Source organism: Miscanthus floridulus, chromosome 10 (assembly GCF_019320115.1).
Source record: "Miscanthus floridulus cultivar M001 chromosome 10, ASM1932011v1, whole genome shotgun sequence".
Lineage (NCBI taxonomy): Eukaryota > Viridiplantae > Streptophyta > Magnoliopsida > Poales > Poaceae > Miscanthus > Miscanthus floridulus.
In genome coordinates this window covers 5,800,601-5,812,254 of record NC_089589.1, presented here as the reverse complement: position 1 = coordinate 5,812,254, position 11,654 = coordinate 5,800,601, and the positions used below count along the sequence as shown (strand labels likewise).

The following is an 11,654-nucleotide window of genomic DNA, read 5'->3' as shown; positions in this document are numbered from 1 at the left end:
ATTTATTCGGAGACGTAGGTAGTAGTTAAACTTAAAAATCAATTTATTCTCGAAGAAACAAGATATATACTCCCTCCATCGCTTAATAAATCAATTTTTAGGGCTGTCTCAAGTCATTTTTTGTTATGTTTGATCGAATTTGCAGAAGAGAGCACAATTGCTTGTGACACAAAATGAAAACATTATACAATATACTTTATGATGTATTGGTTTCATAAATTTTGATTTTTTTTCTTCTATAAATTTGGTCATATTTTAAAAAATGAACTTGAGATAACCCTGAGAATTAATTTTATTTTGAGTGAGTGAGATAACTCAACTGTTACTCCCCTCACCTCCAGATTGTGCAGCGCCAGCGCGCCCACCAGCACCAGGTGGGTGTCGTTGCCCGCTTGCTTCCGTAGTTCCGTCCAAAACGGATAAGGCCCACAGAAAGGTGCATGGGCCCACCGGATAGTAGCAACAGCACTCGCCACTGACAACTGGCCCCCTGGCCTGGCCCGGCCCGGCCCGCCTCGTGAACCGTGACGCAACCCTCCCGGTGGGTCCCGCAAAGCTGGTAGGAACGACACTACGACAGGACAGGAGGTGTTGGTTCCTCCTGTTGGGGAGCAGAGTTCTCAGATCAAGCTCACCCTCCATCCTTGTTGTCAACATCGCTCAGTTCAAAGTGTTTTTTAAGGTCTGTTGACTCCATCATGCGGCTTCTTTAGCGTCTGTTTGAACTGAACAATAACCAACGATCCAATGCTTCTCCAACGTATCTACTAGAAATGTAAAATCTCTGTCGTAACCCGCTTCGAATTTTATAAAATGCCTCGTGTTCGTTTCAGTTTCAAATGTGCGCTCATCGGCCCGTCGTATCGCTAGTAAAAACTCAGCACAGCATCTTTGCCTTTCGCTAGCTTAAAACACAACCATTCAGGTATAAATAATAAACTCTCTGCCGAAAGCAGAGTAGCAAATGCTACTACTCTAGTTTAGTTTGCCGGGATAGCTGGCACACACAGATATAAATTAAAAAGTGAAAATTTATGGCGTTTTGAAATAACGTGAGCCCTCCGTTTCGTTAGATAAAAATAGGAAGAAACAAGTGAAAGAAACTTAGGGGCCGTTTGGTATGGCTCCAGGCAGCTCCGGCTCCGGCTGATCATCTGGCATGGAACACTGTAGCAGCACTGTAGCTCGGAGCTGTTTTTCTCTCACCCTTTTCTCTCACTGTAGTGTGGGTACTGTTCACGGAGCCGGTGAAGCTCGAATTCCTAGCTCCTCCGGCTCCGGTTCTGGCACACAACAGTGTATAAACAGTGCAAGAGCCGAAACCTCTCGGAGCGATACCGAACGGGCCTTAAGTTGTGGTCCGAAATTAAAAATATGTGGACCCAGAACTAATTTCTAACTAAATTTGAAGGGTACACCGGTACTTTTATGTCTTCGAAGCTACTTCTCATCTCTTATCCGTGTGTTCTCCCCGAGGCAGAGACAACAGCAGAGTCCTCGGCCCTTCGCACCCAGCCCCAGCCACCGTCCCCACCTCCACTCTTTCTTCCTCGGAGCCGGCGGACTGCGCCTAGCTGTCCTTGCCGCGCGGAGCTTATTTTAGGATGACAGAGGGAGTAAGGGTTAGTGGTTTAATTTTTCTTTCCTTTTTAAATAAAAAAGAGGACCTACAGGTCCAAGTCGCGTGTAACACGATTTCACGAGGAGAAAGGAAAAAAAAAAAAAACAACAAACCTGCAGTGCAGGGTTCGTCGTTTTTTCCCTACTCTCGAGGCGAGATCGGCATCATCGATCAGTCTGGCAAATTCACACGGTAGCAGCAGTTGCACTGCCTACCCCACATCTCTTTTTTGGCCATGATAAACCATATCACACGATACTTTATTGAGGTATACAAACGTGGAAAACTCCTCCACTCGACCACTCGTCTCTATCTCTATATAGACGTGCAGTCCACCCAATCCAGGTCGAGTTCAGAGCGAGTCGAGAGTGAAGTGGGAGTGGCCAGTCGGCCGGCCGGCCACTTTGGCACTTTGCTATAGCCAGCTAGCATGCTAGCTAGAGGGCCGGCACTGCAGTGGCAAATGGCTCGCGTCGCCGCCGGCCTTGCAGCCCTGCTTCTCCTCCTGCTCCTCGCCTCGGCCTCGGTCTCGCCTCTTGGCCGGAAGGGCGGCCACGCAGCCGACGACGACGGCGAGCTCGAGCCGGCAGCGAAGAACGAGAACAACCTCGCGGCTGCTTCCAGGTCTTCGTCGGCCGGGAGGTACGCCGTGATCTTCGACGCTGGGAGCACGGGGAGCCGGGTGCACGTCTTCAAGTTCGACAAGAAGCTCGATATCGTCCAGATCGGCGATGACATCGAGTTCTTCGCCAAGGTATATTATGGAGTATTTCCATTAATTCTTCTGCCAGATCGAAACTGAATTTGAGATCAAAGCAGCTCTATACCGAATGCTTTGCCCATTACAGAACCGTTCACTTGTCCACACGCTTGGAGAAAAGCAAGTGTGTGACTTATTTTAGGGCAATAGGCCGGGCTTCCTTCCCCTATGCAATAGGACATATAAAAAAGTTTTATTTACTTATTCCCACCATAAATATAAGTCCGTCTATTATATTATTTTTTTACTTTGACCATTAACAAAGATCACACCTCATCAGTTTAGCAACAAGGAACACAGATGGATAATAAATTAAATACCATAGTGTGTTCAGCCGTCTTTTCTATTCCTATACGTCACTGTCTGACATATATAACTCTAGTTTCACGAAATCTTTGAATACATAAATATCTTAGACCTTTTTCATAAAACAAATATCTTAGACCAAGCTAGGTGGTATTTGTTGCTCTAAAAATCTTAGACCTAAAACTGGAGATGCATTAAGATTTAAGAGCATATAGATGGTTAATTTTATTTATATTTTGGACTACATATAAATATTCAAATCTTAACCTAAAAGTACAAATTCAACATGGATGACGAAGCTGTAGCCGTACCAAACGAGCCCTATGTAAAGCAAAATTACTGATTGGATCACCGATAAGCTTATATCTACGCATGTTTTTAATTTATTGATCCAGGTAAAGCCCGGGCTAAGCTCGTATGCTGGTCGACCTAAAGAGGCTGCAAGCTGCCTACTCCCCCTTCTTGAGCAAGCTAAGAAGATTGTCCCTCGCCGGCTTCAGTAAAATACTCCGCTTAAACTTGGGGTAATTGTTTCCTTCATCTAAGTTCATCGGGCAAGTAAAGGAATATCTGAATGCCCCTTCCCAATATAATACTTCCATCCCAAAAATAATGTAACTTTAAAGGTTTGTGCTAAGTCAATCTTTCTCTAATTTTACTAGGTTTAGAGAAAATAATATCACCATTTGTATTAACATAACTAATGTAATGATGTTTATTTATTATGCATCATACATATTAGTAATGTTTTTTATGTATTTGGTGAAACTTAAAAATTGATTACTTATGAACAAAATGAGAAATACATTCTTTCCGAAAGCAGGGAGTAGATATGTAATTGTTAATGTTTTAAATACGTGTATAATAAGCTAGCACTTAACGGTGATATGATAAAGCTAAATATTAAGGATATCATGCCGGTTTCGTTGAAAGGCTCTAGTTTCTTCTCAAACTAAAGTGTTTCTTGCATGGCCCTGTTCGCTTGGATGGTTCTGGATGAATCTGTGAGAGGAAACAAGCCATAAACAGTGACTTTCATCCGTGTGCAGTGGAAATATGGCACCAGCCGAACTGATGGTCTGGGATTAACCGGAGATGAGAAGACAAAAGAAATTCTTGAAGCGGTATATTAATTCATTTTATAATATTCTGGACCAAATTATGTCTCATATGTGTAATCTACATGCAAACAAAGACTGCTTACTTAATTGTTTCTTAATACAGGTCAGAGATCTTGTCCACACCAAGAGCAAATTTCAGTACAACCCCAAATATATCACTGTTCTCGAGGGATCCCAAGAAGGATCTTACCTATGGGTATGTGCATTACTTATCTACTTTTGGTCATTAAAAGAAAAAAAAAACCACCTATAGTATCTCTTGTACGTACTCAATTTGCAAACTGTGATGCATGTGCATTTGTTGTAGGTTGCTTTGAATTATCTGTTAGGTAAGTTGGGAGGGGACTACTCGAAAACGGTTGGTGTAATTGATATGGGGGGTGGATCAGTGCAAATGGCCTATGCCATCTCCACGAATGCTGCTGCATCTGCTCCAGCTGTGCCTGATGGGAAGGATCCATACATTACAAAGGAGTACCTCAAGGGGAAAGATTATAACCTCTATATTTACAGGTTAAGCAATATTATGTTTAAACTTAACTTAATTACACCGCAATAACATTATTTAATCTTTCATAGGATCGGAGTACCTCGAAGGATATGATCTATAGTGATTAGTCTACATATCTTAGTGCTTACAATTTTTACACAATAAAAGTTGAACCATGATGAGAGTTTGTCATTATATTTTCTCTTTCAAATCCTGAACAAATTATATATACTGGATATTTCCTTAAATACCACCAACACCACTACAGGAATGTTTTTTAGGGGCAGCTCGTAACCCTTTATAGGGGCAGTTTTGCCAACCGCCCCTACGAAGGGGTGGCTACAAATCTCCTATTAGTAGGGGCGGTTGGCCAGCCGCCCCTAGGAATCACATTTGTAGGGGCGACTGAAGATTTGTAGGGACGGCTCTATATCCAGCCGCCTCTGCAAATCAATTTTCAGAAATCATACGATTCTGGGCACAAAAAATAGCGAAAAAAGTCACAAGTCGTGGCATTTTGCGCGCGAAAATCGCGCGCTTCGCGGCCGGCGGGATTCAAACCCGTGAACTCCCCCTCGCGCGTACCCTTGTATTTTGGTTCCCCACATATTATATTAAACCGAGCATAAATTGATTATTTAAGGTCCTAAATGAATTCAAATGAAAAAGTTATCGACTATAAAGTTTTATAACTTTTCAAGATCTACAATTTTTATTTTGGTAGTTTCTCCATCCAAGGTCGTTTATAAAATTTGAATTTCAAATTTAAGAAATTCAAATGTAGTTTTTCATGACAAGATGACTTCAAATAAAAAAGTTGTCAACTACAAAGTTTCATAACTTTTCAAGATCTATAACTTTTATTTTGGTTGTTTCTCCATCCGAGATCGTTTAGAAAATTCAATTTTTAAACGTTTGAAAATTTAAACGTAGTTTTTGTTGACAAGATGATTTCAAATCAAAAAGTTGTCAACTACAAAGTTTCATAACTTTTTAAGATCTACAACTTTTATTTTGATCATTTGTTCATCCAACATAGTGGTAGTAACATTGTTAACAAATTTTACATATCTCTCTTATAGTTTATGAAACTATAACAGAGATATGTAAATTTTGTGAACAATGTTAGTATCACTTTGTCATATGAAGAAATGAACAAAATAAAAGTTGTAGATCTTGATGAGTTCTACTACTTTTATGTTTATGGCTTTTTCAGCTGAAATCATTTAATATTTCAAAATAACGTTTGAAGTTGCCATCCAACATAGTGGTAGTAACATTGTTAACAAATTTTACATATCTCTCTTATAGTTTATGAAACTATAACAGAGATATGTAAATTTTGTGAACAATGTTAGTATCACTTTGTCATATGAAGAAATGAACAAAATAAAAGTTGTAGATCTTGATGAGTTCTACTACTTTTATGTTTATGGCTTTTTCAGCTGAAATCATTTAATATTTCAAAATAACGTTTGAAGTTGCCATTTTTTGAAATTCAAAATTCAAATAGATAAAACACAGTCACATAAAAAGGTGGATAAAATAATAGATGTAAGAACACAATAATTTGATAGAGCACGATTTTAGAAATTTTTAGGAAAAAAATCATCAAAATTGAAGTTAGCACGAGGGAGAAAGTTTTAGTAAGAGATTAAAAAGAGAAATCAGAGTTCTTCGACCATTTCAAAATTAAATTCCAAACAATATTTTGAAACAGTAAATGATTTAAAATTAAAAAGTTGTAAACAACAAAGTTCCATAACTTTTCGAGATCTACAACTTTTATTTTAGTAATTTCTCTATCCAAGGTTGTTTGAAAAAAAATCGAATTTCAATGCTTAGTTTTTAATATTCGGCGTCTATTTGTAGAAGCGGCTCAATATTGAGCCGCCCCTATAAATCCGACTTGTAGGGGCGGCTAGATGTAGAGCCGCCCCTACAAATTGAATCATTTGTAGGGGCGGCTGATAACACCAGCATCCCTTATAAATGGATTTGTAAGGACAACTCAATATAGAGCCGCCCCTACACACAAAAAAAGGTGTTGTCACAAATCGTTTTTGTAGTAGTGCAAGAAAACTTCTTGCCATCACTGTGTCTATGACACATGAGGCCTCCACAATCCGTGACAGTGGTATCTCATGTTAGATTTAATGTGGGTATGACCCATATTTTATTTCATAATTAAATTAAATAAATTTTATGGCCATATTAGATGCTAGCCGCAATAAAATGGTGGTATAAATATAGTTCTGGCTGAACTTGTAACGGTCATAGTTATGACTGCGGTTACTAGTAACTCCCATGATTATGGTTGTAGTTACTAGTAACCCCCATGTTTATGGCAGATGTTACTAGTAATTCATGACACTTCATGACGTTCAGGTTCATCCTCTACACTTCATCTTCTGCCTTCCATGCTTATAAGAAGGAGCGCTTGCCTTCAACCGCACGGATGGGATAACATATATTTAGCACCATCATTCTTCTGCTGAGTTGCTCTCGAGTTTCCCCGTCCCAATCCTCTACGTGCATGGAGAGTTGGGAGAGCGGGCCTCCGGAACCACCATCCGCATAGCGACACGAGCGATCAGGTTTTTGGGGAGTGTCTCCGCGACTACTCGCATCTTCCTGGTGACTGGTAACGTCTTCTTCTTCTTCCTCGGATCGTCTACTTTCTGGTGGACGTTCGAGGGACTGCACTGCGAATATGTTTCTGCATCGACTGTGGTCTACGACATCGAGCAACGCACTATATCGACTAGTGCGTGTGGAGCCGCCGGTGCCTTGAGCATGGGTCCCTCCGCTGGGTATAATTCTATTCTTGAATTTCTTAAATTCAATATCTTTTTCGCTATGATCTGTATGTCGTTCATGTCCATATCTGCTACTAGTGCAAGTAGTAATATCACTCACGTGCACATACATATTGTCACCAATTTGCTATGGATTTTCTAGATTAAATGTAACATGAAAATGCCTAAATTCCTAACAATCCAAAAAACTAATATTAGGCAATATTGTGTTAGTGGTTTTGCTTCCGCGTTGAAGTCGGATGATTTCGATGGCACAAATTATAAGAGATGGCATGCTAAGATGGTCATGTGGTTGACTACTATGAATTGCTATCACGCCGCGCAGGGGAAGCTCGAATAATTTACTTTTGAGGAGGAGCAAAAGTTCACGGCTGTCGATAACCTGTTTCGATGTGCCGTGATTAGCGCTCTTCATAGCAAATACGAGGACAATTACATCATATGCACGATAGGGATTATCGCTAAGCTGCCACCTTCTTGGAGGGATTTTGCTACCTCTCTAAAGCACAAGTGACAACAGTTTAGCGTGGCTGAGCTAATTGGGTCTCTTGATGTTGAGGAGAGGGCGAGTGCAAAGGATACACGTGGAAAAGAAGTTGAGTCTTCTATAGCCAATATAGTGCAGAAGAAAAGCAACAATGCATCTCATAACAAGAAAAGGAAGAACAAGTATGAGAACAACTCGAAGCTTAAGCAAACAACCACTTTTAAGAAGAAAAAAACAAAGAAGGTGGTTGCTTTGTTTATGGGAGTGAGGAGCACTGGGCAAGTGCGTGTCCAGACCACAAATTCAAGCAAGAAAAGAAATCAGCAAACATGGTTGTTAGCAAGGCTGAAGGAGGAAAATCTGGGTTTGGAAATTCTTTACCTATTGTTCTTTCAGTCTGTCATTCGCCTGAGTGGTGGATAGATACTAGGGCTAACATAAATGTGTGTGCTGATGCTTTTTTGTTTTCTTCTTATTAGGTCAGCAGGACTGGAGCCTTGCTGATGGGGAACGGGTCCCATGCACGTGTTCTTGGTGTTGCTATGTCCATTCTGAAGTTTACTTCAGGAAAGACGGTGCTGTTGAAGAACGTGCAACATGTCACATCCATAAAAAAGAATCTAGTTAGCGGCTCTCAATTGTATCGAGATGGTTATAAAATTGTATTCGAGTCCAATAAATGTGTAATGTCGAAGTATGGGACATTTGTTGGAAAATGTTATGATTGCGGAGGCTTGTTTCGTTTATCTTTACATGATGATGTGTGTAATAAGGTTGTGAACAATGCTATTATCCCTGATGAGTCAAATATTTGGCATTCACGACTTTGTTATGTTAATTTTGGTTGTCTATCGTGTCTAGCAAATCTAAATTTAATCCCAAAATTTAATTTAGTCAAAGGTTCCAAGTGCCATGTGTGTGTGTGCAATCTAAGCAACGTCGCAAGCCTCACAAGGCTGCGGAGGTGAGGAACTTGGCGCCATTAGGACTACTTCATTCCGATCTATGCGAATGAATGGCAAATTGACTAAAGGTGGCAAAAGATGCTTCATGACATTTATAGATGATTGTACTAGATTTTGCTATGTGTATTTGCTAAAATCAAAAGATGAAGCATTGCATTATTTTAAGACCTATAAAGATGAAGTAGAAAATCAACTTGAGAGGAAAATTAAACTGTTAAGATCTAATAGTGGTGGAGAATACTTTTTAAGTGAATTTTCTGAATTATGCGTAGAACATGGAATTATTCATGAGAGGACACCGTCATACTTACCATAGTCTAATGGGATTGCCGAAAGAAAGAACCACACTCTAACTGAGTTGGTTAACACCATGTTGGAGATAGCGGGACTATCTAAGGAATGGTGGGGTGAGGCTATTTTGACAACATGTCATGTCCTGAATAGAGTTTCTACAAAGAATAAAGAAATCATACCATTCGAGAAATGAGAGAAGAAAATATTAAATCTCTTTTATTTGCGCACTTGGGGTTGTTTGGCCAAGGTGAATATGCCAATTAACAAGAAGCACAAACTTGGGCCTAAAACTGTTGACTGTGTATTCCTTAGTTATGCCATTCACAACATTGGATATATGTTCTTAATAATAAATTCTAGAGTACCCGACATGCTTGTTGGTGTTGATGCAAAAGTGGATCTGCAAATACAAAGGGCTAATACCCGAATCGATATCCAAAGCGTGCCAGTCGATTTGACCTGCTAATCGACAAGGATGAAGATACGAACACTTTGGTCCTGACAACAGCGATACGCCTGGAAGTCACGGCCAAGAGGTGCTCACGCGGAACTCGAGAATCGCCGAAGATCGCACTGAAACGATGCAGCTCGCCGAATCAATGAGAACTCGTAAAAAAAGGAAAAATATGCAAATTGACGAAGTCGTCGAAAAGTAAGTAGATGCAAATAGGAGTAAAAATTGGTTTTGATATTGATTGATATATCTATTACATTGCCCCTTACTCCATATTTATACCCTGATCTAAAGAGACACAACCAAACACAACTAGGACACCAATCCCATATCTAAGGAAACACGTGACTCTTACATGAATCATACCCTAACAAATATAGAAAAGGAAATCAACTCCTATCTATTTCCCTGTCCGCCTCAATTACGATGGAAATCTCACCGTCCTCCTTCCCATCGGCATACTCCCTATTTCATCGGCAGTAGTCTTCAAGTCTTCCTTCATCGGCATACTCCCTGTTTCATCGGCAGTAGTCTTCAAGCCTTCCTTCATCGGCATACTCCATGTTTCATCGGCAGTAGTCCTCAAGCCTCCCTTCATCGGCATCGACAATAACACCTCCAACCTCATCGGCAACGCCCGAGTCCAAATCAACCTTTCCATCGACCATCACCAGCTATCGGCAACCATCTTTACAAACTGGCTTTCATCGGCTATCAAAGTATTCAATAACTTTCCCCTTGCCGATTAGTCCACTCCGATTATTTTGACACGTGCAAAAAATGGTGTCAACACATGCCCCCCAATTTCGGAGTATAAAACCATTAATGCTCCGAAATTTACTCCAGATAACGCTTGCCTTTGCCCGATTACCGTAACTCATTCTCCAAGCCAAAACTTGATTTGTTATCAAATCCAATCAAATCTAATCTTGATTCACGCACTTCAGTAAATATCGCACAATCGCCAACCACTCTTGCCTTGATTATGGTTAAGATACCGAAACAATAACCCATCGGCAAGATCTTAACATGATAATGCTGCCATTTTCAGAATTAAAATATCATGTATCGATATCCCCTCCAAGTCATGATTACTTGTCATCAACTCATCTGTACAATCCCCTGATTATCGCGCGAACAGTTACCATATCCCTCTGAACCGCCTTGACCTATATGCGCGCGACATAGAGATAAGTCCAAAATACCCTTATTCTGGGCGGCTTATAAATAGATTTCTCCGGAACCCTCATTTTCTACCTTCAGCCTCCAATCCTTGGCATTCTCTCTCTCCGGCGGCGACTCCGACGAACAACCGCGCGACCTCAACCAACAAGAACCCTTCTCCGGCGCTAACTTCAAGTTTCCGGCTCGTACCTCCACCTTCCTCAAGACAATGGCCATCAACTTCGACGTCCCCGCGGTTCGCTCCACTTCCATTACCTTTTACTTTGATCTTTTTGCAAATTCATTCAGTTGGTGATTTTTCCTTTCTTCTGTCTTCTGGATTCCATAACCTTAGGAACTGCGCAACAAATTAGTTATCCCAACCGATCAGCCGCACGTCCAATGCCTTGGACCAATGGGCAACCCTGATCCAACCGATCTGATCAATGCAGAGGTTAACAGAATCCCCTTTAGAGCCCAAAATTTCTCTCTGAATTTGTGGAAAGACACATTCCGATCTTGGCCCAAAACCACCAAAGGGTGGAAAGATTGGTACTTGAGGGTTAATAGATCGATGCAAGTATACTGGGCAGAACGAAGGTTAGACCAATGCATTAGGCTCTCTATTGCCGATATGCAGAAAAATGAATCAATGATAATTGTAGCTGCTTATTTCTGGTCAGACACGACCAATACTTTTATGTTTGGACATGGCCCAGCTACTCCTACCCTTGTCGATATCCACATGCTTACTGGCTTGGACATCTCAACTGCCGATGAAGGCTCCATCTATGGTAGAAAGTCTGAATATAGGGCGAATACCCGTAACATCGGCGGTTGGACAGGATATATTCAAGAATACCAGAAAACCGGGACACTTAGCCAGAGGGAACATGCCACATTCCTGAATATGTGGTTAGAAAAATTTATCTTATGTGGTCGATCAGTAGGACCAACCAACGCCTTCCTCCCTGCAGCTGAACTTTTGGCTAATGGCGTAAGGTTTCCTCTTGGCCGATACCTTCTGAGCTCCACTTATCATCTTCTTCATCAAGTGTCTCAGAAACTTTTGCTTGGCGAACCCATCGGCAACCTGGGAGGCCCGTGGTGGTTTATCAACATGTGGCTGAATGCCCATATGCACAAACGTTTGCAATGAGACTTTTTTGCTCA

At 41.0% G+C, this 11,654-nt stretch overlaps 1 pseudogene; it reads left to right on the top strand.

Annotated features, from left to right (window-relative positions):
* Window positions 1-2,084: 2,084 nt before the first annotated feature.
* LOC136487731 (probable apyrase 3) overlaps window positions 2,085-11,654 on the top strand; it is a 30,492-nt pseudogene continuing 20,922 nt past the window's right edge.